The sequence below is a fragment of the Sus scrofa genome, chromosome X (assembly GCF_054392235.1).
Source record: "Sus scrofa isolate SSC_HxYL_T2T_F1_AM1 chromosome X, Sscrofa_HxYL_maternal_Yorkshire_Landrace_v2.0, whole genome shotgun sequence".
Taxonomy (NCBI): Eukaryota; Metazoa; Chordata; class Mammalia; order Artiodactyla; family Suidae; genus Sus; species Sus scrofa.
This window is the reverse complement of record NC_139401.1, coordinates 127755360-127782677: the sequence shown is the minus strand read 5'-3', so window position 1 is coordinate 127782677 and position 27318 is coordinate 127755360. Positions and strand designations below refer to the sequence as shown.

The 27318-nt window shown below is 37.3% G+C and overlaps 1 long non-coding RNA gene across 5 annotated transcripts in view; it reads right to left on the bottom strand.

Moving 5' to 3' along the window:
* Positions 1 to 27318, bottom strand: part of LOC110257663 (uncharacterized) — a 416327-nt gene that overhangs the window by 8582 nt on the left and 380427 nt on the right. For 4 of the 5 annotated variants that reach the window (XR_014835178.1, XR_014835179.1, XR_014835176.1 and 1 more), the window contains one exon: positions 25727 to 25827. This is a non-coding gene — a long non-coding RNA (uncharacterized LOC110257663). Of the gene's footprint in view, positions 1 to 22001; positions 25828 to 27318 lie in introns of those variants that run through there. The other variant, XR_014835177.1, reaches the window with a different exon arrangement.

Sequence of the window (27318 nt, the reverse complement as noted above, 5' to 3'; positions counted from 1 at the left end):
TCTATATAGATGTAGAAACCTGAACTGTAATCCAAATTCTCAGTAACTCTAATGACTTCTATGCAGACTTTAGTTAACTTTGACCAATAAGAGATCAGTGTTTATGAAAAAAAAATTCAGTCAGAGTATTAAAGCTCCTGTCTTTTGGCAATTTTTGTTTATATATTTTTGCTTATGTTCTAATTGTAGTGAGGTCAATAATCAGAAACCAATCTCTCTTTGTTAGGGGCCACACCAATCTAGAAAATATATGATACAGAAAGCAACTCACTTTCGCTGGTGGCATAGTGTGTAAAATTTCTGATAGAACTTGTCAAGTCAGTAGACAAAGGGCCTGTGTAGAGCTTTAGACAGAAAACTGAATGACAGACTCAGTATGAAGCTGAGCATTAGTGTCACTCAGCATTCCAAAGACAATCTGCAATATGTTATGAGGCCCTGACTTGACTTTTAATGCGGACAAGAGAGAGAACTAAATTATTGTTCATGGAAGTCATTAAAACAAACTTCACCATGGATTTTTTTTCAGCCAGAATTCACTGTATAATTTTCATTAGGGGAAAAAAACCTGACATATGAAGAATGATGATTTTTGCCCTAAGTTGGCACATTTCCCCACTGAGAAAATAGAGAACCTGGATACTAGAAACTGTCCTTCTATCCTTATCAAAGAGTGAACTAATCTTAATCCTTCACAAGGAAGGAGTCAGGACGATTTGAATTTGAATCATAGCTCTGCTTGGGGAACATTTTTGTAAGGCTGAAAAAAGATGTTTGTATTTTCTGTGCCTTAGTCTCTCTTATTACAAAGAGAGAATCAAATTCTGTATTAGCCATCATTCTTACATAGGGACTATGGCATTTAGCAAAGATGGGATTGGTATGTCCTTCAAGTATAGGACATATGAGAGCAATACTTAATGACACAAAAACAATAGTTTATGAATAGTGGGCACAATCATTACTTTGCCTTTCTGGAATAGAATGCATAATTCGAAAATAAAGTCAGAGCCAAAGTAGTATTTTGATGAAAGATGTTAAAAATTGAAATGATTTTATACCTATATAAACCTAACTAGAATGTATATGCATTGAATTGCTTTAAAATACAAATTCTCTTAGGTCAAAAGGGGCATCATTTTTGTGACTGAGTGTGTGAAAAATATCTCCTAACAGTGAATGTCATTACAAAATCCATCTATTGCCTTTTTTCCTTTTTGTTCATTAAATTATGTCTTTATTCTTGGCATGCGAAGACTCCACACACTATTATCACTCTGTTTCACCTATACTTTAACAATGTATATTTAAGGACCTTTTTGCAGTGATTCCTTAGGACATTTCAGAAAGAATTATGAAAGATAGTACATCTGCCTGCTGGAAATGCATATTTGCTGACAATAAAAATTGGTCCACTTAAATTTTTAAGGAGCTAGAACAATCTCAAACAAAATGTAAAATCAATACCTTGTACATTTTTTATAGAACATACTAGCCAAGTATTAGAGATGAAAGTTAGAGATCAAAATAGACACGGTATATGGTGATTTCTCTTTGGTGTTAGATATCCTTTCCTAAGTGGAGGGGATGTGTTCCAGCCAAGTTTTTTGTAAAATGAATTTACGTTAAGTGAATCTTCCTTTCTACTGGATTTCCAATAGGAAATTAAAAATTTATTCTACTGGTTATAAAACAACTCTTATTGACTCAGATATATTAAAATCATCCTGAGGAGTGTAGGAGATGTTTGAAAGTTGCATTTAGATGCAAAATTATTATGTTTTGATAATGAATCAGTGGCTGTGTTGTACATATACAGTATTTGAGTTTCTAGGCAGTAGAGAGCTAATTTGAATTTTAATATCTTCCCTTATAATAATATTTACTCTCAAATCGACTTTACAATTGTACATACTGTGCAAGACAGTAATAATGCCCGAAATTCAGAATAAGTCTGGAAAAGAACAAATACTAAGCTTAAAAATAAAATATAGTAAGATGCCAGTGTTTCTGGTAATGTGAGAATCTGTCTCACTGACTGCCCTGTTCTCTATGTAATAACTTGTTGATTGACTTCCAGTGTGTATATTATTAGGATATTGCAATAAATTGTATCCCAGTATCCTGCACAAGTAAGGGTCTGAGTACGAATTTCGCAGCCCCCAGTCACCTTAACTATGTTAATATGACAAAACTGTCAGTTCTTTCAGCATTCTTCATATTACTTGACCTCACCAACCTCTTTTAAAGTGTCTCCTTAGATTGTCCATGAGTTTTTACAATTGTCTTGGAAGGGAGACTGTTGAAGTACTAAAGTGAAATACTAAAACACTCCCTCTTTGCTGAGCAAGGGAAGTTTCAGAAAGTATGTGCAGAATCTAGTAGTTGCCTGGCAACCATCTGCTAACCATTAGCAGTATGAGTGGATCATGCCAGTGTTGACTGCTCTTCTCCCAAAGTAAAGACTTGTTAATTGACTTTCTGTGGTATCATCATTAGGATATATTAGCAAAATGGTGTTTTTGAGTTTGAAAAAAAGATTACATGATGCTGAGGCTAGCAAGATATTTGAGGATTAGCTTGTTTCACAGGTCTGATAAGAAGTCATATGCATTCATTAGTTAATGCTGCTTTCAGGAAAATTACTAAAGTTAGATATTTGTCTGTTGTTAATGTATTATCTTGACTAGTGCAAATGACATGACCTTACAGTCTTCAGCTGGGACCATGCCTTTGAGTGATTTTCTAGTATTGAGTAGGGTCACTTTTGAAGGAAGAATTTGAGACTTTAATATAGTGAAATATAGCATCATGAATCCTCATTGACCAAAGTGCATATGTAAAAAGTGTGTTTGTAATTAGTTTAATATTTATCAATGTAAACTATGGGCATAATATAAAAAGTCAAAAAGCACCAAAATACCTATAATGGAAAAGAGAAGTCCCATGAACTACCCCTTCAAAGCAACCACATTTTCTTTTAACTTTTTCTAAAAAATTTCCATTGACAGATGACTGAATTAGGAAGATGTGGTATATATACACAATGGAATACTATTAAGCCATAAAAAAGAACAAAATAATGCCCTTTGCAGCAACATGGATGGAACTAGAGACTCTCATCCTGAGTGAATTAGGTCAGAAAGAGAAAGACAAATGCCATATGATATCAGTTATATCTGGAATCTGATATATGGCACAAATGATCCTTTCCACAGAAAAGAGACTCATGGACTTAGAGAATAGACTTGTGGTTGCCAAGGGGGAGGGAGTGGAATGGATTGGGAATTTGGGATTAATAGATGCAGACTATTGCTTTTGGAATAAATTAGCAATGAGATCTTGCTGTGTAGCACTGGAAACTATGTCTAATCACTTATGATGGAGCATTAAGATAATGTGAGAAAAAAAGAGTATATACATGTATATGTGACTGGGTCACCATGCTGTACAGTAGAAAAAAAGATAATGTATTGGGGAAATAAAAAAAAATAGATTAAAAAATTTTTTATTGAAGTATAGTTGATTTACAATGTTCTGTTAATTTCTGCTGTACATCAAAGTGATTCAGTTATACATGTATGTATATATATATATATTTTCATATTCTTTCATTTATGGTTTATCACAGGATACTAAATGTAATTCCCTGTGCTGTACAGTTGGACCTCACTGTTTCTTTTACTTCCTGATTCTTATGTTTCTTTCACATTTCTGAATAAAATTTTTGATTGCTTATGTTCATACTTTTCACTTATGTATATTATCCTATTGGCCATTTTAGGACAGGTAAGTGGGGATTTAGTTCTGTTACTCTTCTTCATCTTTCTTCCAATTTTATAAATTGTAATTAAGTTTCAGCTTTGATTAATTTAATATTCAGTAGTTTTGTTAGGACTATGTAAATATTAACATTTGAGCCACATAACGCCCTATAATTACATCTGCTTTTTGATACAACTTTTTGTATCAAATTTTTTTCAATAATTTGCATATTTTATTGCCTTAAATCAATTTAATTTTAAGTATGCCAGATCTGTAAAAGGCCTTTTCAGTGCTATTTTTCCAAACATTCACACATATGAACTAATTCATAGGTTTTGTTTTTTTCTCTCAAGGGCCTCTTTTCACAGTCTGTCATAGTCCTGGGCCCTGCTGGGCCCATAGCTCTCTCAGATGGTACTGCAGCTTTCATGATTACTTACTTCCCTTCTTGTCTCTCCCATACTGAGCCCCTATTTTTTTTTTATTGCCTACTCTCTTCTTTCCTTAGATTACTCCCGCATCTTGTGGCACCTGTCTGTTGTTGGCAAGATTCTTTGATGACCCCCAAGATTACCAGCTCTTTTACCCCTTTGTCCACCTCATTATGGATATTCAATGAAATATTCATTTAGGTACTGCTATGAAGGGATTTCCTAAATGTAGTTATGGGTCCAAATCAGTTGACTTTAAGATAGAGTGTTGTAGAAGCAGCTATCACTCAGCCAGCCCATCAATGCCCTAGGCCTAGAACATTCTCCTATGGGAAGCTGGGTGCCAAAGCTCTCACTTAACCTCAGAGTCTTCTTCCTTATTAGGAGAAACTGTTCCCTTGTTCTGGGTGTGCAGTGAACTTCCTTGTTTTGCTTAAACATGTACTTCCTAGGGCACCTGGCCAGCCCCGCAAGTATATCTGTCATGAATGGATGGGAAGATAAATGGGGTCTTAGCCTGCAGTGTGAGAGTAGTGCATCCTGTTCATGGCTCTGCATTGTCCATCAGGAGGAACCTGCTGGCCAAGTGAGATGAGCAAACACTACCAATACTGCCCGTGCTGCATCTCTTCTTTTGAGTGTGAGGCAAACCTTTTCCAACCAATGCCTTATGCATTGGTGACTCCCAACCTGTAGAAAACACAGTGGGCCAAAGTCTACATCAGCTCTGACTTGTGGTGGTGGGCAGTTTATGATTTTTGCTACCCTCCATGGTGGGATTTTGCTGTCTTCCATCTGGGTAGGTCAGACCTAATCACAGGAGCCCTTTAAAATCAAAGTAGTTTCTTCAGCTGGTTATAGAAAAGGACATGTAGAGATAAGAATCACAAGAAGGCTTCAAGCCATTGTTATTGGCATGAGGATGGAGGGGATCACATGCCAAGGAATGTGGACAGCCTCTAGGACCAGCCACTGGCTGACAATGAGCAAGAAAAAGGGGGTGATCAGAGCTATAACCACAAGAAGCAGATTTTTGCCAAAACCTCAATGAGCTTGGAAAAAAATTTGTCTCCCAAAACTTTAAAAAAAAAAAATAGCCCAGCTGAGATCCTAATGAAGAGAAGCCAGCTAATGCCAGCCCACCCAGGTCAGATTTCTCATCTCCAGAAGTTTGAGACAATTAACACAACTTTTAAGTTTTTAAGTTTGTGGCAGTTTATATGCAACCATATGAAACTAACACAGTGTTATCTTCCAGCAGTTCCTGAGAAAATGTATAATTTCTTAAATGCCTAAAAATAAATTTGATATCATTTAAATTTTTTTTGTCAACATTTTGTATTTGAATGTTTGACTGCATCTACTACTTACATGTTCAAATGGATTTCTGGGGATTCTCGTTCTGGCTCAGTGGTAATGAACCTGACTAGTATCCATGAGGATTTGGGTTAAATCCCTTACCTCGCTCAGTGGGTTAAGGATCGGTGTTGTTCAAGCTGTCGCCTAAGTTGCAGATGGGGCTTAGATCCCGCATTGCTGTGGCTGTGGTGTAGGCTGGCAGCTGCAGCTCCCTTTTGACCCCTAGCCTGGGAACTTCCATATGCTGCAGGCGTGACCCTAAAAAAGCAAAACAACAACAATAGATTTCTCCGTGTATGTAAGGTGAATACTGTTTTTAATCACCTAGGATATTGTGATGATGTCTTCACAGTGTTGATTCAACCAAAGATGCTACCCAATGTACTAAAATTTAAATCTGGAAAACATGCCAACAACAGCATGTAGGCACTGTGTTGTGATTTTTTTTATAAGTAATTTCAGTCAACATTTATAACTACGTAGTACATTCTACACACCATACTATGTGCGATGGGGACACAGAGGTGAACAAGAATGATTGTGGACTCTGATGACTGAAATCTCTTTTTTCTTTCTGTTTGAATAATTAAACAATGTTTATTCAGGAGTAAGAAATGTGCTTTATACATATACTCTTCTTATGAGTAGTTGAACAGGGAAACAATCATCTAACTTACTGCTTTGACTCGGTGGTATTAAACAATTAATTCAGATTTTTCCCCCCCTTACTGAATGACTTTGTTGGCAAAACTTAGCTGTTGTCATGTTGTGGCTTCTGTTTTTTAGAAATTAATGAAAAACACATTAGTCCCCAGAATGTCAGTTTTAGATAACTTTAACAAACCTATCAAGAATAAACACCTCTGTGCAGGTTATCATTGGACATAGTATTTGATAAACAAATGTGTGAACCTGCTCAGCCTCCCATTACTCTAAATGGGAAAGTTGTAGACCCACCTCTTTATATTCCCCACAGTTGTAGATCTGCTCCATGAATGGTAATGCATGCTTTAAAGTAGGCACAAACTTGATGATGTAGCCCCAGATATATAATGTAACAGAAGGCTAATGCTTTTCTGATTCTGTCCTAAGTACAATCCATCTGTTTACTACTCAGAAAGCATGCAATTCAGCTTTATTTGAGGAGAACGAGATCTATACTTGGGGCTGTTTTCTATCCAGTAAGAGGGAAATATCATAGTGAGACTTTGGAATTCTGTAAAGATGGGATTCCCAGCAAACTTCAGGTATATACTGTCTCTCAAATGTGGTCACTGCAGAAATGCCATGTGGGATACTTGCCCGTCTTCCCATGCAACACTCATCTATAATCCTATATCTGAGATTCTGGAGGTGCTCATAGAAAGGCAGCTGACTTTTTTCATTGAAGTAAAGCCGATTTACAACGTTGTATTAGTTTCTGGTGTAGAGCAAAGTGATTCACTTATATACTTTTTCATATTCTTTTACATTGTGGTTTATCATAGGATATTGAATATATTTCCCTGTACTGTACAGTAGAAACTTGTTGTTCATCCATACTCTATAGAACAGTATGCATCTGTTAGCAGCTGACTATTGAGTTCATGTGAAAGGAATTGAGATTAGCAATGGGAAATTTATAGTAGAAATTTGTTTAAAGGTCTGCAGATTATCTTTTTGGACCATTCTGAAAGCGTGATACGTAACTTTGAAAATGCCAATTTTGGAAGTATGTTTCTGACATAGATATTATTTCTGAGTAGACTGCTGTGTTCATATTATAGTCGATATTTTCAAAAGGATATTTTGATCAACCCAAACACCCTGCACCAAAAGGCATATTTCTTCTGCCTATATGTACTACTATATAGTCTCATAAATTTTGAGACAAGCTAACTTGTGAAACCTTCTGTAACTCCTGCTTTTTCCTCTGTACGCCAATAGCATTTTGCTTAAATTTCTATTAGAGCAATGTTTTTCTTTCTCGCTTTTCTTTTTTAATGGTATACATTTCCCTCCACTCTGAATGCAGAGGTTATGCATTAGCCACATTCAGACCCCTTGAACATGACTCACATAGTGGAGACTCCATAAATGCCCTGTCAAATTGAATCTTTAAAAGTAATCCATGTCCTCCATCCATCAGTAAGGAATTAACAATTTGTATGTCTTGACTGAGGACCATTTGCTTCCTTAGAATGACCCAGGGTTGAAAAATGGAGAAGATCAAGAGTGTTCCTTATAGTAAGCTAAATATAGCCACAGCCAAGAGACTCATGGGAATGATAAGCAAGCTGTTGAATGCTTAAGGCCAATAATAATAAGCAGACAAATAGAAGATAGGAAGGTTTAAAACACCTATATTTTATATTTATTTGAATTATTGTCTCCAATCAGTATCTTATATATGATTAACCAGAATGGTATTCATATTCAGGAGCAATATGTGTAAAAATGCTTTGCAAAGTCCTCAAGTTTCATATGAATGAGATCTATCATTATTACTTTGGAGTGTTCTGCTTCTTAAAGTCTATGCTGTTTCATGGATACAGGGTCCTAAAGAGGCAATTAACAGCCCTCTCAGGAGAAAGACTGCAAAAATATCCCTTTGAAGTAATGGCAGACAAACTGTCCTGGTAATTTAGGATTTTGTGTTCATGTAACAATGTTTTCTGTAAAGGGTTCTCATTTCTTAGTACCTAAAGAGAGGTACCCCCCAGTTTTCAGAAAATGTCATCAGAGTTGTGGGTTATAATTGGACTGATGTATTCATTATTCAACTCTATTGAAATTGAACTCTAATTTGCACCATAACATAAAGCAAATCTCTTTTGGAAACAAAAAACCCTGCACCTCTTTTTCTATATTGCAATTACAATAAAATATGGGATGAAAGCCACTTGATTTACAAGAGAAATATTTACAAACAGAATCTGTACCAATGCACTATTGCTTCTGCGTATTTATAAAGTGCAACATATTAATTTAGTCCTCTGAACAAAAATACATTTAAAGTAGGTTATTATTAGAAATGTGTTTCAAGACACTTCCTTATAACTTAGCAAATGTAATCATTGGTGAAGTAAGCTAAAAAAGAAAAAGATGAATTAATGTTTTAATTTGAAGGGAAGAGCAACCCATGTGTGAAGGAAGGAGACTTGGGAGAATCTGGTTTTTACCCCATGCCCTGTTTCTCCACTTGTGAGCCAAAGCCTGTTAAAATTGCTTAAGACGATGACTGAATGGCTACACAAGAGGAGAAAATGGTGCTCTGAACAGCCATGGGCCATGCCAGATGGAGGACAGAGAAGCTATGTTTGCCAGTCAGCTATGTTTCTTGTATGCTCAACTTTATATCAAATTCTAGAGACAGCATCAATACCTTCTTGCATTTAACACATGTAAATGTATCTCAGAAGAAATTAGACATGTTGTTTTTTGTCAATCCATAAGAACTATACAACGAAGAGAACCTTCCATTTCAGATTTTCTGGGAAAGTCTCAACTTTACATTTTATCCAGTTATCAAAGGATATATCCCAGATTTATGGAGGGTATCTAATTGATACAACTCAGTGTTTCTCCTTTTTCATCTTTTAACTGGTAAGAAATTTAGAGGGCTCAAATTGGAGCCCAATTATTGTATTTAATCATTTCATATAACTAGTAATATCAAGGTAATTGCTTCAATTGAATTGATTTTGTTCTAGCTTTATTTTTGATCCTCCTGTTCTGCATTATGTGTATCTTTGAAAGCCACTAATCATTTTTTTGAAAGGCAATTAGGGCATCACCATAAATAAATAATTTCCAGAATTCTTTGGAAACTTTTCTGAACTCTTTCATTCTTGTCTTAGCTTCTTTAATAGAGACTGTGTACTTTAAGAGAATTCATGTTTTTTATTTTAATTTTTGTTCTAGAATTGGCTTCCTCTGAGTTCAATTCATGATTCCTGGGAGAGCTGTGAAAAAAAGAAAACCTGTGAGTTCATGATGTTGTTATTTTTCAAAAAAGCTTGATGACATTTTTTATAAACAAAAAGGTAGTTTCAAAAAGTTACTCATGCTACTGAGATGGGAGTATACTTACAGGTAGAAAATTTGGAATGATGGGATTTAAAGGTTACTGGGTAGAAAACTGTTGTACAAATGTATTTCTGTAATTGCTAGTTTAAATTAGCCAACATCCTTTTTTAAAATTTAACTGCCCCAATGAGATAGTTTGTATCTCTAGCTCAGATGTCTCAGAATGCTGAGGCCATGCTTTTGACCTATTTAAAATCACATGGATGTGGCCAGGACTTCTCATGCTTTTCATCCTGATCTGTGCTATTCTCATCATTTCTTACATGTAGCACTGCAGCAGCTTCCTAACTACTTCCTAACAAGCCTCTAATTTCTTTCTGTACAGCAGAAGGACTATCTTTTCAAATTGCAAATCTAATGATGGCCCCTCATCAGCTATAGCCTTCTCCAATGAAATAACTTCACATCATTGTTTGGCTAAAAGAAAGAAAGAAAGAAAAAAAAAACCTTTTATCCTGACCTATTAAATACCTGAGTCCTGTGGCTTCCACTTACCTCTGTAGCTTCATTTTCAACTGTGCTCCCTCAGGATCTCTACTCTAGCCATGCTGGCCTACTCACACACCCTTTTGTCTGGAATACTCTTCACCTCCTCATCATATTTGTTCTTTAGATATCAACTGAATCATCACATTTCAAAAGTTCACCTTCCCTGAGTTCCAAGACTAGGTCAGATCTACTCATGATGTCAGATCCTTCTCTTGGTCATTATTTTATCAATATTTATTCTCTCCCTACTCAATTTTCAGCCATGATGTTGGGATCTGTGTTTTTGCTCCCTGCTGTATCTCCATTGCCAGTCCCAGTGCCTGCTACATAGGAGGCATTAAGGATAACATTTGTTGGATGAATGAATGAGGTCTGATAGAGAGATGTCAACCACTCATTTTGTAATGAGATTTAATGCAATCTTAATTGCTTTCTTTTGATAACCTAGCTCTCAAAAATTTGACATGAAGATGAAATGAAGGGGAAGAACATGGTTTAGAAGTATGAGATTAATCAGGAGATGTGGGCAAAACATTGTGGGAGGCAAGAAGCGACTTTGAATAGTTCCAGGACAATCTGCTAGGTTCTAGGTAACTTGAAGTAGAGAAATCCCAAAGCACACTCCATCTTTTTACAGCTCCTTGGATATTTGGCTGCTCTATGGAGATTTGCATTCTAACTCTGTCCTTTAACAGCTATATGGAATGTTTAAACCATTGAGGAATTTGTAGCAGCTCTCTTTACAAGTTATTTGTCCCAATTGTCAGTGGGTAAGGACAGAACTATTTGCTTCCTATCTTAAAGTATAATTTTAGAGATGAGAATTTTAGAAACTGGATGTGTTTTATGAATGCAAATGGAGCCTGGCTGAAGCCCTAAGATAGTAGAACTCTAATTCTCCTTGAAGAGGAATTGCCATTCTCTACAGAGACTTTAAATGCCTAGAATTAAAATATGCTATGTCACTAGTGGTTAAAGTAATCTCAGGAAGTCATCAAGGGAATTAACAACTGAAGATGAAACTTGACTAAAGCCATAACCATGACTCACTGTGTGCTTCTCATGAGGGTAGTCAAGATAGGATGAGTTGTGATGGCCAAACTAGAGGCTGCATAGGCTATCTTAAAAGAATATGAAGACAATACTTTTGTTTTTAAAAACTATTTGTTTTTTAAATTTAAATACAGTTGATTTACAGTGTTGTGCTAATTTCTGTTGTACAGCGAGAGAATACTTTTAAATAATAGGATCATTCAAAAATTCGTTTCTTTAGTGCTGGTTTTACATTCATTTACAGTATTCTTCTTTAATCTGTAATTAATATTTGGGTGGTCATTAACATTAATGAAGAGAAATGGCATGATAGTGTCACCAGGTGAGAATTGTGAACAATTTGGTGATGTTGGACTTGAAAGCAAATATGCACACTCATTAACTGAATTATATTATGGTTCTCCTTGAGGTAGTAGCATTTTTTCTCTCTCAATTAAGAAAAAAAAAGATGACTTTTTAAAGCATTTAGGTTTCCTGGGACTTCTTGAAATCTATGAGTTATTCTGAAGGTTGGTTATATTGATAAAGAAGTTGGTAATACATTTGCAACTGACTTTGTAGAAATCTTACAGAAGAGCAGAAGGTTCTAATTAAAATGGGAATATGAAGTTGAGGTATAATTATGAAAATTGCTCTTATTAAAACTTATTATTATACTTAATACTGCACCTTTATAAAGTATGGTTTTAAATGTTGAAGTGGAAATAATTGCTTTTTATCATGAGAAATATTTTTATTTTTCATTTATTCCTTTACACTGAAATAAATACAGCAATTAGATGACGCTTGACACTATAACATGATAAAAATATTTCCTGTCTTTAATTTGATACTGAAACTTAGATGGTTTTCAGCTTTTCCAGAAGTGTTTCCCCTTCTAACTCCTGTTTTCATAAATGTCTAAGTAGAAAGTAGTAGAGAATATCTTTGAGAATTACTATTACTAGTATCAGTTGTAAGACATGGCTAGCAATAGAAATGAGCATTATAGGATACCTGATGATTATATGAGAATCAAAGAAAATGAATAAAATAATTTTCAAACTAGCAATCACTAAACTTCAGAAACTGTTAGGAAGAAATCCACTCAAACTTCAAATCTTATGTTGACTCATTTTGCCTTTTTTCTAGCTAGTGTGTAAAGGATGTGCTGACATGGCATGCTTTGTATAGCCAGAGTATAACAAAATGTCCTGAACACTTTAGATTAGGATAATAAACTCAGCCTACATTTACCTCAGTGGAGCTGGAAACACGCATGATCAGAACCATTTTCCTTTAACATTTACATTATAGGGATAATGGTTTTCCCCAAGGGTGGCTTCATAACATACATTACAGATACATGGCAGGTCCATGGGAAAGATTTGCAGTTGCATGCCTTTCTCACCCTAAATTTGATTAAGTTGGGTGTTGGATTAAATTCAGAGTACCAGGTCTACTGAAACAAACTATCAGACAAACACACACACAAAAACAAAGACTCTTTTCAACTTGAATAAAACAGATGCTTTAAGAGAAAGGTTGACTGAAGTATGACTCATGAACCATCACATTTATTTAAGTCTACAGTTATTTTTTGTAAATGAACAGAGGTGTGCAACCATCACTGATTCTACTGTTGATAAAGGGTATGATGGATGGTGGCAGAGAAGGGGACAGTTGAAAAGTAATTAAAAGTAAAATTTTAAATGAAAAGTAACTCACTGTTGGAACATTTCAATTATTTCATTTCATATATATTTACATATGGTTATATATATGTATATAGTTATATTTATATACAGTCATCCCTTGGTATCTGTAGGGGATTGGTTCCAGGGCCCTTGTGGATAGATACTCAAGTTCCTTGTATAAAATGGTTTAGTATTTGCATATCAACATGCACATCCTCCTGGATACCTTAAATAATCTCTAGATTATTTATAGTACCTAATACAGTGCAAATGATCTGTAAAGAGTTGTAAATACAGGTACACCTCAGAGATACTGTGGGTAGTTCCAGACCAGTGTATCAAATGAATGATATCACAATAAAGTGAGTCACACAATTTTTTTTTTGTTTCCCAGTGCATATAAAAGTCCTGTTTATACTATACTATAGTCTATTAAGTGTGCAATTGCATTATGTCTAAACAATGTACATATATTAATTAAAAAATACTGCTAAAAAATGCTGACCATCATCTCACAACACAGTGTTGCCACTAAACCTTCAATTTGTGAAAAAAACACAATATCTGTGAAGCATAATAAAGGGAAAGGGAGCACAATATAATGAGGTCTGCCTGTGCTATGCAAATGCTATGTAAGTAGGTGCCAGTACATGGCAAACTCAAGTTTTGCTTTTTGGAACTTTCTAGAATTTTTTTTCCCAAATATTTTTGAGCCATGGTTTTTTGAATCTGCTGATGCACAACTCATGGTTTGCGCTCTCTCTCTCTCTCTCTCTCTATATATATATATATATATGTATATAAAATTTTATATATACATAGTTATATGCACAATAAATATTAATATATACATGTTACAGTGCTCTTCTATAGGAACAGTGTTCATTTATTCATTATTTTTCGAATTAATGATATCATTCCTTTTATATTGAGAGACACTGAGAACACAACATAGAATAAAATTTCTTTTCCTTGAAGGATTTCAAAGTCTAGTGTTGGAGTCAGCCACAAAAGCGGATAATGATGGCACATGATCATAAATATTATGATAAATATATCTGTAGAATAATTTTCTTTCCTTCACTCTCTCTACAACCTTATAAGACAAGCCAGGTATTATTAATATCCTCACTGTATAGAGGAAGACCTTGTAGGCCACAGTAGTTACAGCAGTAAATAAAGTGGGAGGAAAACCAGAAATTAGATAATTTTAGATATATCTTTTGGATCTTTTGAAACACACTCTTTTTTTTTTTGGTCGTAGGATAATAGGTCTGATTCACTGACTGAAATATAAATCAGTATTTTATAAATTATGTGGAAGCCCACTTTATTTTTTTCTCTTGGCAGGATTTGTCATTATTGTTCAACCTATGAGAATTTATTAAATATCCACTCTGTGCCAAATGCTGTGCTAAGCATCATGGGGCCTTCAGGATTAGAGCCTTGGCCATCATCATTCCTCACTGAGTGGTATTCCCATGCAAGGATGGGGGAATTTGGCCTCTTTCCTGATTAGAAAGGTCATTAGGAAATGTTCCAATCTATTGTAAGAAAATGTGGGTAAATGCAGAAACTTGAGTTAGAATTAGGGTTTGTTCAAATTCGAGCTCGGCCACATTCTGGTTGTGTGAAGTTCAGCAGTTTGCTTTGTCTCTCTAGGTCTGATTGTTTTGCCATTTAAAATGGGGCTGATAATTCCTATCTAACAGTGATGAAAATTAGATGTGTTAGGACATGAAAGTGCCCTTTACAGTACCTGCCTTATGGAAGTTACTTTGATTTATTTTTAATTAATGCACTAATTCACTTAAATCACCTGTGTATACTGCTGAACATTCTCAGCCCTATACCTTGTCTTGATCAAAAAATGATGATGTAGTTCCCACCTTCAGATAACTTAAATGTAATAAATTAGACTGAAGGAACTGATACATATGGGGTAAAAGGCAAGCAGGCAAGTTACATAAATTATTTAGATCGCAACTTCATAAAATACGGTTTAAATTTTCCTGTTGCTGGGTGTGAGGGGGAATAGTTTTACCATTGTGTTTTCTGTAGGAGAACAGAATTTTCCACCCCCAAACATCTCTTTGGCATCCAGATTATTTTAGCTGAAAACAACGATGGCCCAAATGACTCAGGAAGGATCTTTGACCTTCCTTCTAACTGCCTAGGAGTGTAGACAGAAGGCCTGTTGCTGGAATTCCCAGAGATCTGTGCAATGACTTTGGGCTGGGTGTGTTGAGGGGGGTGTACACGGCTTAGAGATCAGCGTCCACTCTGTGTCCCATTGTCTCTCCTTGACCCCACAAGCATTTGGTCACCAAACCTTTGCTTTTCTATCTCCCTATGAATTGCCTTCCTCCCCTTGGAAGTCCCAAACCACGACCCCCTTTGTCTTTAGCTAAAGGTGGTATTCAGTGTGATGGTTTCAATCATTTCAGGGAGTTAACTCAGTTCTCCTGGGTCTCTCCCATGTACACACATTATTACACTTTTTTGTCACTTTGTCCTGTTTATGTCTCATGTTATTTTAATCCTTAGACCAGTCAAAAGAACCTAGAAGGGTAGAGGAAAATTTCTTCCTTTCCAGCAGTTCCATGGTCTGCACTGAGATCAGAGAATCCAAATATTTGCTCTAATTGCTGAACTAGCGGGCCTGGAATCAAAAAATCCTCCTATTCCTTATTGGTCCTAGCCTTGGGTATAGTTGGGATAGCAAACAAGCTGTCTGGAGGATCCAAGCTGGCTTCACAGTGTAGTGAGAGCTGCAGGTAGAAGGCGCAAGTGAGCATGGGAGGTTCATTCATTCTCCCCTTTCACTGGAGAAGCTGGCAAGTCAGAGTCTTGCCATCTGACCAATCAGGTGAATCACTCCTCCCCCTGTGGGGAGAAGGTCTTGAAGAGGTAGAAGAAGAGTAATGATTTCTGCTTAACAGGAGTTATTTTACAGCTGGCTATGAGGTGTGCAGGATGAGAGAGGGAAAGGTTTGCCCTACAAATTCTGGGTAAGGAGTGTGAGGAGAATTACCTAAGGATGGGTGGATAGAAACTGCACACTGCTGCCCCCACTGTATCTACTCAGTCAGAAGTCTGTCTTTGGGTGGGAGGAGGGGATTGCTGTGGGCAGCTATGACCTTGAAGTCTTCATAGAGATGGGCCTGTGAATCAGTGAGCTAAACCTGGACAGAAACATCAGGACTTCACCTCTTCCATCCCTGAGCTAATCAAGAGGCCTTTGGGATCATGTTTCAAGTCTAAAATCCAAAATTCACATTGTGCTGGCTCACATGACAATGTCAGCACTAACTTCCCCTCACACTCACAGATGGCTGGGTCTCTCAGAACACCTTGGGGTTCCCTCTGCCCAGTCTGGTTTTTGAGTAGGACCTATTCTGTGACTAAATAGCTGGAAAAGCTTTTGATCATCTGTGCTGAACTGCTGAGCATTTATTTCCTTCTCATTTCTTTCTGCCTCCTTTCAGTCCCTCTAGCCTTAACTACAATAGCAGAAGCCTCGGGGAGGGCTTCCCTGCTTTCTCTGTGCATTTCTATAACAACGCAAGTCACAAAGGAAGGCTGGCTGAGACAGGACCTCCCTGTTGTTTCTGACTGTAGACTGGCGGACAGACCTGAGGTTCAGCTAGTAAATGATTCTCAGTCTGGCATGCCTTTCCCAGGCTCTTAACAGAAGAGAAAGCTGAGGTTGTTTGTTGCTGTTATGTTTCATTTTTTAAAAATAGAGTTAAGGCGGAGGAGTAGCAGAGGATGAGGATGCTGCTAAATGCACAGAAAACAGTTGTACCAAAGGTCAGATGTACCAAAGAAAACAGTTGTATCAAAGTTGTACTAAAGGCCAAGGGTGGGGCCTGAACAGGTCTTGCTCCACCAGGAGGGCTGCCCATCAGCTCTGGGTCTCTGGATTCCATGTGTACACATGTGTCGCTTGTGTCCTCATCAGGGTGTTGGGCTGTCTTGATGAGAGGCAGTGGAGGCGTTTCAAAGGGTTTTCAGGAGCTCACATTGTGGCTCAGTGAAAATGAATCTGCCTAGTAACTATGAGGATGCAGGTTCAATCCCTGGCCTTGCTCAGTGGGTTAAGGATCTGGAGTTGCAGTGAGCTGTCATGTAGGTTGCAGATGTGGCTTGGATATGGCATGGCTGTGGCATAGGCCAGCGGCTGCAGCTCTGATTCAGATTCAACATCTAGCCTGGGAACCTCCACCTGCCACTGGTGCGGCCCTAAAAAGACCAAAAAAACCCCCAAAAAACAAAACAAAAAAACCCCCAGGGTTTTCAGTTCCTGTGCTGGCAAATGCTAAAACCTCAGCCCTTAAAGTATAGATATTCCTAGTGCCCTGTTTCTGCTCTTCATTGCTAATTATACAATCTGTGTAAATGCTAGGGATGTGACTCTTTCAGTTATGCACATGTCTTTGCATCTATACATTTAGATGAAGCCCAGTTCAGCTGTCGAAGAGGCAGTTTTGTGTGATTCCCTGGAAGGACAGAGTCCATACTGACTGCTGCTTGGAAGTCTCTCCTTCCTTTACACAAAAGTCTGTCACTTTATGGTGGTTTGCTTCCTGGATGTGCCTGCCTCCTCATCCGGGATGAAGGGAGAAATTGCTATTTTGCTGTTCCTTGCTCACTTAAATGTGAGTTACACAAGCCTTTTTTATTGCATCTCCTCTCAGGGAATGTTTTAAAATATCTAACTCTTTTCCCTTGGCCTCCATCCATAAAAGTATACTTAGTACTTAGTAACTCACTGCCCATGCAGACTCTGACGTATTTTTTTCTTGTAGCATCTCATTTCATTGAAGGCAAACCGGCCTTTAGATCCCTACTATATTAATGCTATAAAAATTAAGACTTTCTGGGAGTTCCCTGGTGGCCTAGCAGTTAAGGACTTGGTGTTGTCATTGCTGTGGCTTGAGTGACTGCTGTGGCTTGGGTTCAATCCTTGGCCTGGGAACTTCCTGTGCTTTGGGCATGGCCAAATCAATTAGGATACCAGTGGGAGCTACCAAGACACTGGGTGCAGGCTAAATTGACCTGAACCTTATGATACATCTTTTGGTAATCTAACGCCCCTTCCAAGACTTTTGCCAGCTAACAGAGAACTTATATTCTCACGGGCACTGTTGACATTGGCATTCTGCTTCTATGAGTCCTGTCTCGGTTCCCTCACAGAATGGACACAAATGTGAAGCACGGCTTCTTTTTTTGCTTTCCACCAAAGATGCCACAAACCCTTTGAAAATGTAGTACTTTAGTCAAAATTTGGGAATCATAGAGGTATGGAGGAGGAATTTGCATTTTCAAAGTGCCAGCAATTTCAGGTTCAACGTTAGATATTCCTGTACTGACAATATGAACTAACCACCCATCTCTGAGGGTTCCCACAGACACCCTCACCCTATGTAGCCTCGACCCTGACACCATCATGCCACACTGGCAGCTTTCTTCTCTCCTCCTTTCCTACTTTTCCTCACACCCTTCATCCAGAATTTCCCAGAGTCCTCCAAATCCTTACCTTCTGTTATGCAGGTTATTTGGCCCTCTTCAGGCTTCATTCTCTATCCTGCATATCCAAATCCCATACATGTACTCAGAAGTATATAATGTATTTCTATTGGGTAGGATTCATCTTCCTGGTAGGGAATTTGTAGTTATAAAGAAGAAGTATTGGATGTTTCTTCTTGTTTTTGCTGTTACCTTTACATCAACTCTTTGTTGTGACCCCTTTTCTTCATTTACCAGTGTTTATTGTGTGCTTCCTACATAGCAAATTTCAAGTAAGCACTTGTTTCCCTGAGAAACTGGGGTGTGGAGTATGAGGCAGTAAAACAATAGTAGAGGAAAGGCTTAGGAACAGGGGAACTTGATTCTGGTTCTGATTCATTCATCACTTTACTTATCATCCCCAAAATATCTGTTGCAGTCTACTCTGGATATAGCAATATACTAGGTACAGGGGATACTGCAATTATTTAGACTCCTGCTCTCCAGTGTAGTGGAGGAGACAGTCACATGGATAAAATCTTATATTCTTATAAGCATAAAAGTTGAGATTCTGCTGCATAATAGCTGTGTGATCTTGGGCAATCGGCTAGGTCTCCATTTTTCCACCTTAACTTGAGGATACTGCTTCAAATGCTTGTTGCGATGATTAAAAGAGATAAAGGAAAGGCAAGGCTTGGCTCAGCCTCAGTGCTAATCAGACGATCTTACATGGAAGCCCAGGGAGGGAAAGTGACTTGCTCGTGATCACACTATTGGAAACACTCAGGCAACTTACTAGGTTTTAGGTAAAAAAATGTGGTGAGGGCAGAGGGAAAGAAGTGTTAGTCAAGGATAGCATTACCCTAGAGATAGCATTTGAAAGACCTGGAGGATAAATGAGAGTTTGGTGGCTGATGAACTTGAGAATGACGTCCTGGTAAGTTGTTATCCCTAGAATATAAGATGCAAGGGAGTGAATGGGGGCAGATATAGTGGGAGAGGCTGCTGGAGCCAGCTCTGCTGTATTAGTAGGGGTACCCAGCCTACTTTTAAAAAAGCTGGAAACTTCCAGCAGATTTCTTAATAAAATTTTTCTCACTCATTTTCAAGTCCAGGTGTGTTAGCAGGAGTGAGGGTGAGGCCTTCTTTAGGTAGACATTCAAAGATCCAGATTATCCCAAAGAAGCACTGCCACCTCCTAGGGTGACAGTGATATTAGCTTAAATCTCTGCATCTGGCCAGGAGCTGAAAGTCAAGTGAAAGCTTGGAGGTTTGTGTGGGAGGCTTTGAAGGCTGCAGGAAGTGGCATGCATCACTTCTGACCGTATTCTACTAGCCAGAATGCAGTCACATGGTCCCACCTAACTCCAGTAGGTGCGGGGAAATATACTTGGCCTCCTAGAAGGCAACATAAGGAGAGTTTGATGAGCATCTAATATTATCTTTGCCACACTGACTTATCTCTGTGATCTTAATATCTGTGTGAACCTCTCCAAGCCTTGGTTTCATTGTCCGTAAAATGATGATAAGCAAAGACATGTTTGAGGATTAAAACATTGTGAAAGTCCTTTTAGCTGATCTGTCATGTGTTATGATCATTTTTGTTATAGAAAGGGCAGCTGGAAACAAAAGGGATGATAGTTTCAACAGTGTTTCTGAGGAAATTCAAAGTTGTACTTTCAGACTTCCCTGGTGGCTCAGCAGGTTAAGGATCTGGCACTGGCACTGCTGGGGCTCAGATCACTGCTGTGACATGGGTTTGATCCCTGGCCCAGGAGCTTATGCATGCTGTGGGTGTGGCCGAAACAAAACACCCACAAAGTTGTATTTTATGTGATCAGCTCATTGAACAGTAGATGAAAGATGAAAGATTAGAATTAAAATACTCTAGGAAGCTAAGCCAGGGAAGCACATGTGTATCTTGGATATTGGAGAGAAATAAGAGAGATCATGTTCAGTCTGTCTAAATCATGAACATCTACTGGTCAGCTTTTGGGCCGGTAGAGTGGGCTTCCTAGAGAATATCGAGAGACAGTTGGCATTACCGAGGGGTGACATGGGAGCTTTGCCTGTGTTCTGACTCCCCCAAATATACAGACTAAGCAAAAACTGCCAGTGCGACTTCAGGGGAGGTCTCCACATTATCCTGCTTGACTTCCAGGCAGATTTCAAGCCTTGAGCATTCACTGCAGAGAAACTTTGGAGTGCCACTGTGTGACCCAAATGGAAGAGTCTGGTGATAAATTAACATCAAATGTATATTCGTTTTCCTTCTTATCAGAGCCAATGTTTACTTTTGACTAGTGAACAGTTCTACTCAAGTTCAGATTTCCTCAAGTCAAATCCATTAGCAGAAATCAACATAATAGATCTAGGGAATTTATTCAGTGGAGGATTTACTGAAATTGGTGGATATTTTACTGTCTGGCACCAAAAATGGATAGATCGGTTTTATTTTTGTTAACACTCGAAATTTCTTGTTATTAATAAGGAACAGTTGCAACCCCAAATAAATTAAATCAAGATTGAATGCACAGTTTCTTTGCAAACAATAAAATTGTTATTTTAGAAGTTATTAAACTTTTGAAGTCAATGCAATTTTGTCAGGATTATTTACCATTGATTAGGAAATAACCTAATGAATCATTTTGAAGAACGCTCTTTATTTTTAGCTCTGACTAATAAGAGTGCTTGACAGCAGCAAGTTGAATTAGTGGGGTGAACTGCCACAGTTCTGCGAATTTATGTTAAATGCTTTATTTCAGTGTTTTAATATTTGGTGCTAATAAAGAAAATTATGAATCCGAATATATTCTAGTTGGCCTCTCAATGTTTTGAGTTTCTGAGTTAGAAAACAGCTTCAGGTTAAAGATGTATTGGGATTTTAACAGTGGCCCCTTAAAAGTCCATCTGATGGCATTCCTATGGTGGCTCAGCAGGTTAAGGACCTGATGGTGTCTCCGTGGATATGGGTTCAATCCTTGGCCTTGCTCACTGGGTTAAGGATCCAGTGTTGTTGCCGTGGGCTGTGGCATAGGTCACAGATGTGGCTCAGATCAGGTGTTGCTGTACCTGTGGCGTAGACTGGCAGCTACAACTCTGTTTCGATGGAACTTCCATGTGCTATAGGTGCAGCCCTAAATAGTTCATTTGGGAGAGGATGACATAGGCTAGGTTCACAAAGACAGGCAAAGTTGGATCATACAGGTCCAAACAGCTGCTTCTCAGGTAATAGCTGTCTAGAAGACCCTTTTTTTGTTTGTGCATATATTTGAAATAAGTTCCATATACCTCCTATCTTGAAGATACTAGGATGCTTTTTTTTTTCATTTAAAGCTCTGAATTGTTTCTACTTGTGTACCTGTAAAAATTCTCAGATTGTATTTTCCCATTTTTAATAGAATGCACTACTTTTTAGCTTGTAGATATCAATCTGTCTCTGATACCAACATTACCCTCTGTATGAACAACCTTTGTTTAGATATATTTTATTCACCTATGTACCTACATGCCTTTGCACATCTTCAACTCAATAAATGGCTTGTGGGTGAAATTCCCATATCTAATTCACTGTATCATCTATTATAATCAATGTGATATTTCTCTACTTTCTAAGGTGTACAGTGCAGATTGGATGACTGTGAAGGTGTTTTCTTTTTTGAAATTTTATCAGAGTATAGTTGACTTACAATATTGTGTTAGTTTCAGGTATACAGAAAAGTGAATCATTTATATATATCCATTCTTTTTTCCCATACGGGTTACCACAGAATAATGAGTAGAGTTCCCTGTGCTGTATAGGTCCTCGTTACATATGTATTTTGTGTATAGTAGTGTGTATATGTTAACCCCATATACACACTATTGTATCCTAATTTATCCCTTCTGCCAAATTTTCCCCTTTGGAAACCTTTGGTTTTGAAATCTTTTGAATCTGTTTCTGTGTTGTAAGTTCTTCTGTGTCTTTTTTTTCATTAGATTCAACATATTGGTAATCTCATATATTTGTCTTTCTCTGTCTGATTTACTTCACTTAGTATGATGATCTCTAGGTCCATCCATGTTGCTGCAAATGGCCTTATTTCCTTCTTTTTTATGGCCGAGTAATATTCCATTGTATATATGTACCACATCTTTATCCAGTCCTCTGTTAATGGACACTAAGTTTACTTCCAAGTCTTGGCTATTGTAAATAGTGCTGCAATGAACAGTGGGGTGCATATATATTTTCAGATTATGGTCTTCTCTGGATAGATGCCCAGGAGTGGGGTTTCTGGAGCATATATTTAGTTTTCTGAGGAACCTCCATACTGTTCACCATAATGGTTTGCACCAATTTACATTCTTAACCAATGAGGAGGTGTTTTCTTAATCTCGTACTTGTAGGTGGAAACCAACCTTTTATTTAAGGGCCTGCTAAGCTGTAGGGTGTATAGAAACATAGGGTTGCAGTCCAGGGGATGTGCTATAACTCTCATCTCTTTCAGAGTTAAGGGAGAGTCAAAGAGTAAAGATAGGTTGTTTGTGAATGTACCTTCTGCATGCAAAGCACCTTATTACCATCAGATGGTAATGGTATTCACAGAAATGAGTGTACTGTGAAGCCAATTAAGAACTACTGTCTCACAGGTCACTGTCAAAGCCCTATGTGGTACATACTTTTGTAGTATGTTTCTTAAACAGGACCTCTCCAAATGTCAGTTTTGAGTTCCACAAAACTTAAATCCACTCCTGGTGATTAGCCCCATTTCACAAATGAGACTAAAAAGTTATGATGAATCCAGAATTCCAGAGAAATATAGTGAGAAAAAAAATGGAAACAAAACTCACATTTGAGGCTTCTTGGTTTCCAGGAGAGAGATCTGTATCAAATTATTTGGCTCAGAATTAAATTTAATCTGAAAGCATGTCATGTTGCATTGCCATTGGGACAATGAAATCTATTTGGAAAATATATTTTGAAACATTAACAGGCTGCTTAACTGTAAAAATTATTTAAAGAAAAATGGTATGTTCAAAAGAATTATAAAAATATTAAAATGTCTTTCTATGTATTTTTTTAGGAAATATGCTTCATTCTTTACCTACACACATGAAGTGAAGCTGTGAAAATTTCCTGGGTGCCTAGGGAGTTCGAATTTATATTTACATATGTATGAATATTTTTTAAGAAAATAAGGTCAATTTCATCTTAAGCAAGCCACTGAGCCCAAAAAATCTCCAGTGAGATTTTTGATTAGTTAATTTTCGGTAGACAGTTTTGATCCTACTTTTGATTTTCTAGCTTAGACCTTTGAAGACAGTTCAGAAAGTTTTTTTTTTTTAAGTGAAATCCACCATCTCTATATTAAAAGACAAAGAGTGAGGGATCGATACATGGTTGAAAAGTTACAAAGAAACTTTAGGTTTGTAATTAAACTTCATGTAATATAGCATCATTAGATAATGATTCTTTGTGCTTAATGGGCACTAACATACTGTTAGATTTAACAGATTTACTTCTTTCATTATTGTCTGCCATACTGTTGCTTAAAGATGGAGGACTGTGATTTGAGTAATAAAACAACAAACATAGATGGTTTACTGTCATAACATTTCTCACATGGTAGTGGTTGTAGGTAAATGTACCTTAAATAAGGAGCAGTCAAGGTCAGACTTGGAACCCTCAATATCCTTGGATAAATCATGTTGTTTTCTCACTTTTCACTTCTTCATATTTAAATACAAGTATACATTACTCCTATCCTGCTTATCTCCAAGGCTTTTGTTAATATCAATGAGTAGTAGAAATGAAGGATACATGGCAAATTGTATTAAAAATGATGTGGCTGTAGGCGAGTCAAGAATATTTTTAACACTCTCTGTAAAAATGAAAAGTTGGACATTTTAAGCAATTGTTTTCTAGTTTTTAAGTTATAAGACATACATATACTATAGCTCAAATATTCTAAATTGCCCACTCATTCAGTTAACATTTACTTTTAATGCTGGCCGTGGGTTGAGAACCATGCCAAGCATTCAGGACTCCATGACTCCGCTACATCACATGTTGTCATCTTTAGAGGAAAGATAACTAAGGAAGAACATGGGTGAATCGCATGTTATTTGTTTTTACAAGAGCATATGTCTGTAATTTTGTATCTCATACCAATGGCCTCTAATTGAAAAAATTATCCAGTAACTTCATATTACCCCATTTTGTATATATGTGTTTGGTCCTACCTAAAAGGGTCATGATCAAAGGAGCTCTAGATTGTGAGCTCTTTGGGAGCAAAGATTTATACACACACACACACACACACACAGACACACACATACACATACAATATATGTGTATATGTATATATATCCTATATATGTATATAGCTAGATATTGTGTGTGTGTGTGTATATAGATATTGCGTCTATGTATATACACAATAATATGTATACACACACACACACACACACACACACACACACCACCAAATACCCAGAGAAGTCCTAGTAATAATAGTAGTCCAGTGAAACCTCAATTTTCACATTAAAAAGGAAACTTGTTCAGTTAACATGGTACCTATATCCTGTTATCTTTGCCAAAAGGGCTTAGGCCCTGATATATTTTACCCAAAGGAGCTTTTCTAACATCTGTTATACATGTCCTATTTCAACCATGCCCATCCACCTCCGAACAATATGTTTAAATGTGGTCATTTGTTCTCAGAAGATTCCCAATATTTTCTGCTTACAGGGAGGTGCATAACTCATTTATTATAGAAGTGAATAGAGCACAGAAATCCATGGTGTTTCTCTTTAGTAAGAGTAGAGAAGTCATTTTAGGGTTGATGCACCAAACTTAATGCCTGAATATTTTAATAGTTAATAACATGAGTTAGAATGGAAGGGAGGAGGGAGGGAGGGAGGAGGAAGGAAGGGAGGGAGAGCAAAATACAGAAGTATGCATAGAGTCCCCTGAAATGGGAAAAATTTAAGCAGTTTGCACTTTGATGAGAGCTCAAAGAGATATTAGTGTGCAGAGAACTTCATATCTAAAAATTAGTTTCAGCTGATTGCTAAATCCTGCCAAGAATAGAGTGGGTTCATAATTTATAATCCATCACCAGGGCAAGCCCTTACTGTTTATAAATTATGTAAAGCTATCTGTTTGCCTGTTTATTCAATCAATTTAATTCTCCTGTAATTCTGCTTAAAACTTAGCCAATTGACAGTTAATCATTTACTGTCTTTAGCATATTAATTTCTTATATGTTTATATCTACAAGTAGCAACTACCCAGGTGATAGAGACAAACACAGTAATACTAGCCCTTGATAAATGGACAAATGGAAAAGCAAATCCTAATTCACTGTCTATCCAAGAGGGTGATTCAAATACTTAGCACTTCTTGATCTCCAGGTGGTTTCCATTTCTCCGGTAATCCTGTCACAGTCCATCTCCATGAACTAAATTGGGAAGGTTGCCACCAACAACCTTTTCTGTAAATGGGAAAAGGGAAAGGATAACAACAAAAAATTAGTTGGTAACCTGTTCCTGAGTTAGACTGTGCTATAAGCACATTTGATGATCTGACTGGGTCTGAGGTGGACCATGCTTGGCTGCTCGTGTTGGTAGCATGAGCATTCAAACCAGCAATAGTGTGGTGAGGACTCAACATAGAGTTTGTAGAATTCTTTATATGATATATAACTCAAGATTCCTTCAGAGCAAAAGGAGGCTGTGACTATGGAAAATAAGAAAACAAAACTAATTTTCTTATAGAAAAATAAGAAGATGCATTCTATATTTTATTTGTACTATTTGTATTGCATATAATGGTGAAGCATTGTGGAAATGGTGGCCCAATGACATAATCAGAAATTGGAATAATAACTATGTCTAGAAATTACTAACCATCTATTTTATTTCACATACTACACTAGGGACTTTACATACATAATTTCATGTAATCTACACAACAATTTTTGAAAGTTATAAAATTGAAGATCAAAGACTATAAGTAGCTTGCCCCCAAATACACAGGTTTTTTTTTTCGCCACTGTACAGCAAGGGGATCAAGTTATCCTTACATGTATACATTACAATTACATTTTTTCCCCACACTTTGTTCTGTTGCAACATGAGTATCTAGACATAGTTCTCAATGCTATTCAGCAGGATCTCCTTGTAAATCTATTCTAAGTTGTGTCTGATAAGCCCAAGCTCCCGATCCCTCCCACTCCCTCCCCCTCCCATCAGGCAGCCACAAGTCTTTTCTCCAGGTCCATGATTTTCTTTTCTGAGGAGATGTTCATTTGTGCTGGATATTAGATTCCAGTTATAAGTGATATCATATGGTATTTGTCTTTCTCTTTCTGGCTCATTTCACTCAGTATGAGAGTCTCTAGTTCCATCCATGTTGCTGCAAATGGCATTATGTCATTCTTTTTTATGGCTGAGTAGTATTCCATTGTGTATATATACCACCTCTTCCGAATCCAATCATCTGTTTATGGACATTTGGATTGTTCCCATGTCCTGGCTATTGTGAATAGGGCTGCAATGAACATGTGGGTGCATGTGTCTCTTTTAAGTTAAGGAGAGTTTTGTCCGGATAGATGCCCAAGAGTGGGATTGCGGGGTCATATGGAAGTTCTATGTATAGATTTCTAAGGTATCTCCAAACTGTTCTCCATAGTGGCTGTACCAGCTTGCATTCCCACCAACAGTGAAGGAGGGTTCCCTTTTCTCCACACCCCCTCCAGCACTTGTTACTTGTGGACTTATTAATGATGGCCATTCTGACTGGTGTGAGGTGGTATCTCATGGTAGTTTTGATTTGCATTTCTCTTATAATCAGCGATGTTGAGCATTTTTTCATGTGTTTGCTGGTCATCTGTATATCTACTTTGGAGAAATGTCTATTCAGATCTTTTGCCCATTTTTCCATTGATTGATTGGCTTTTTTGCTGTTGGTTTGTTTAAGTTGT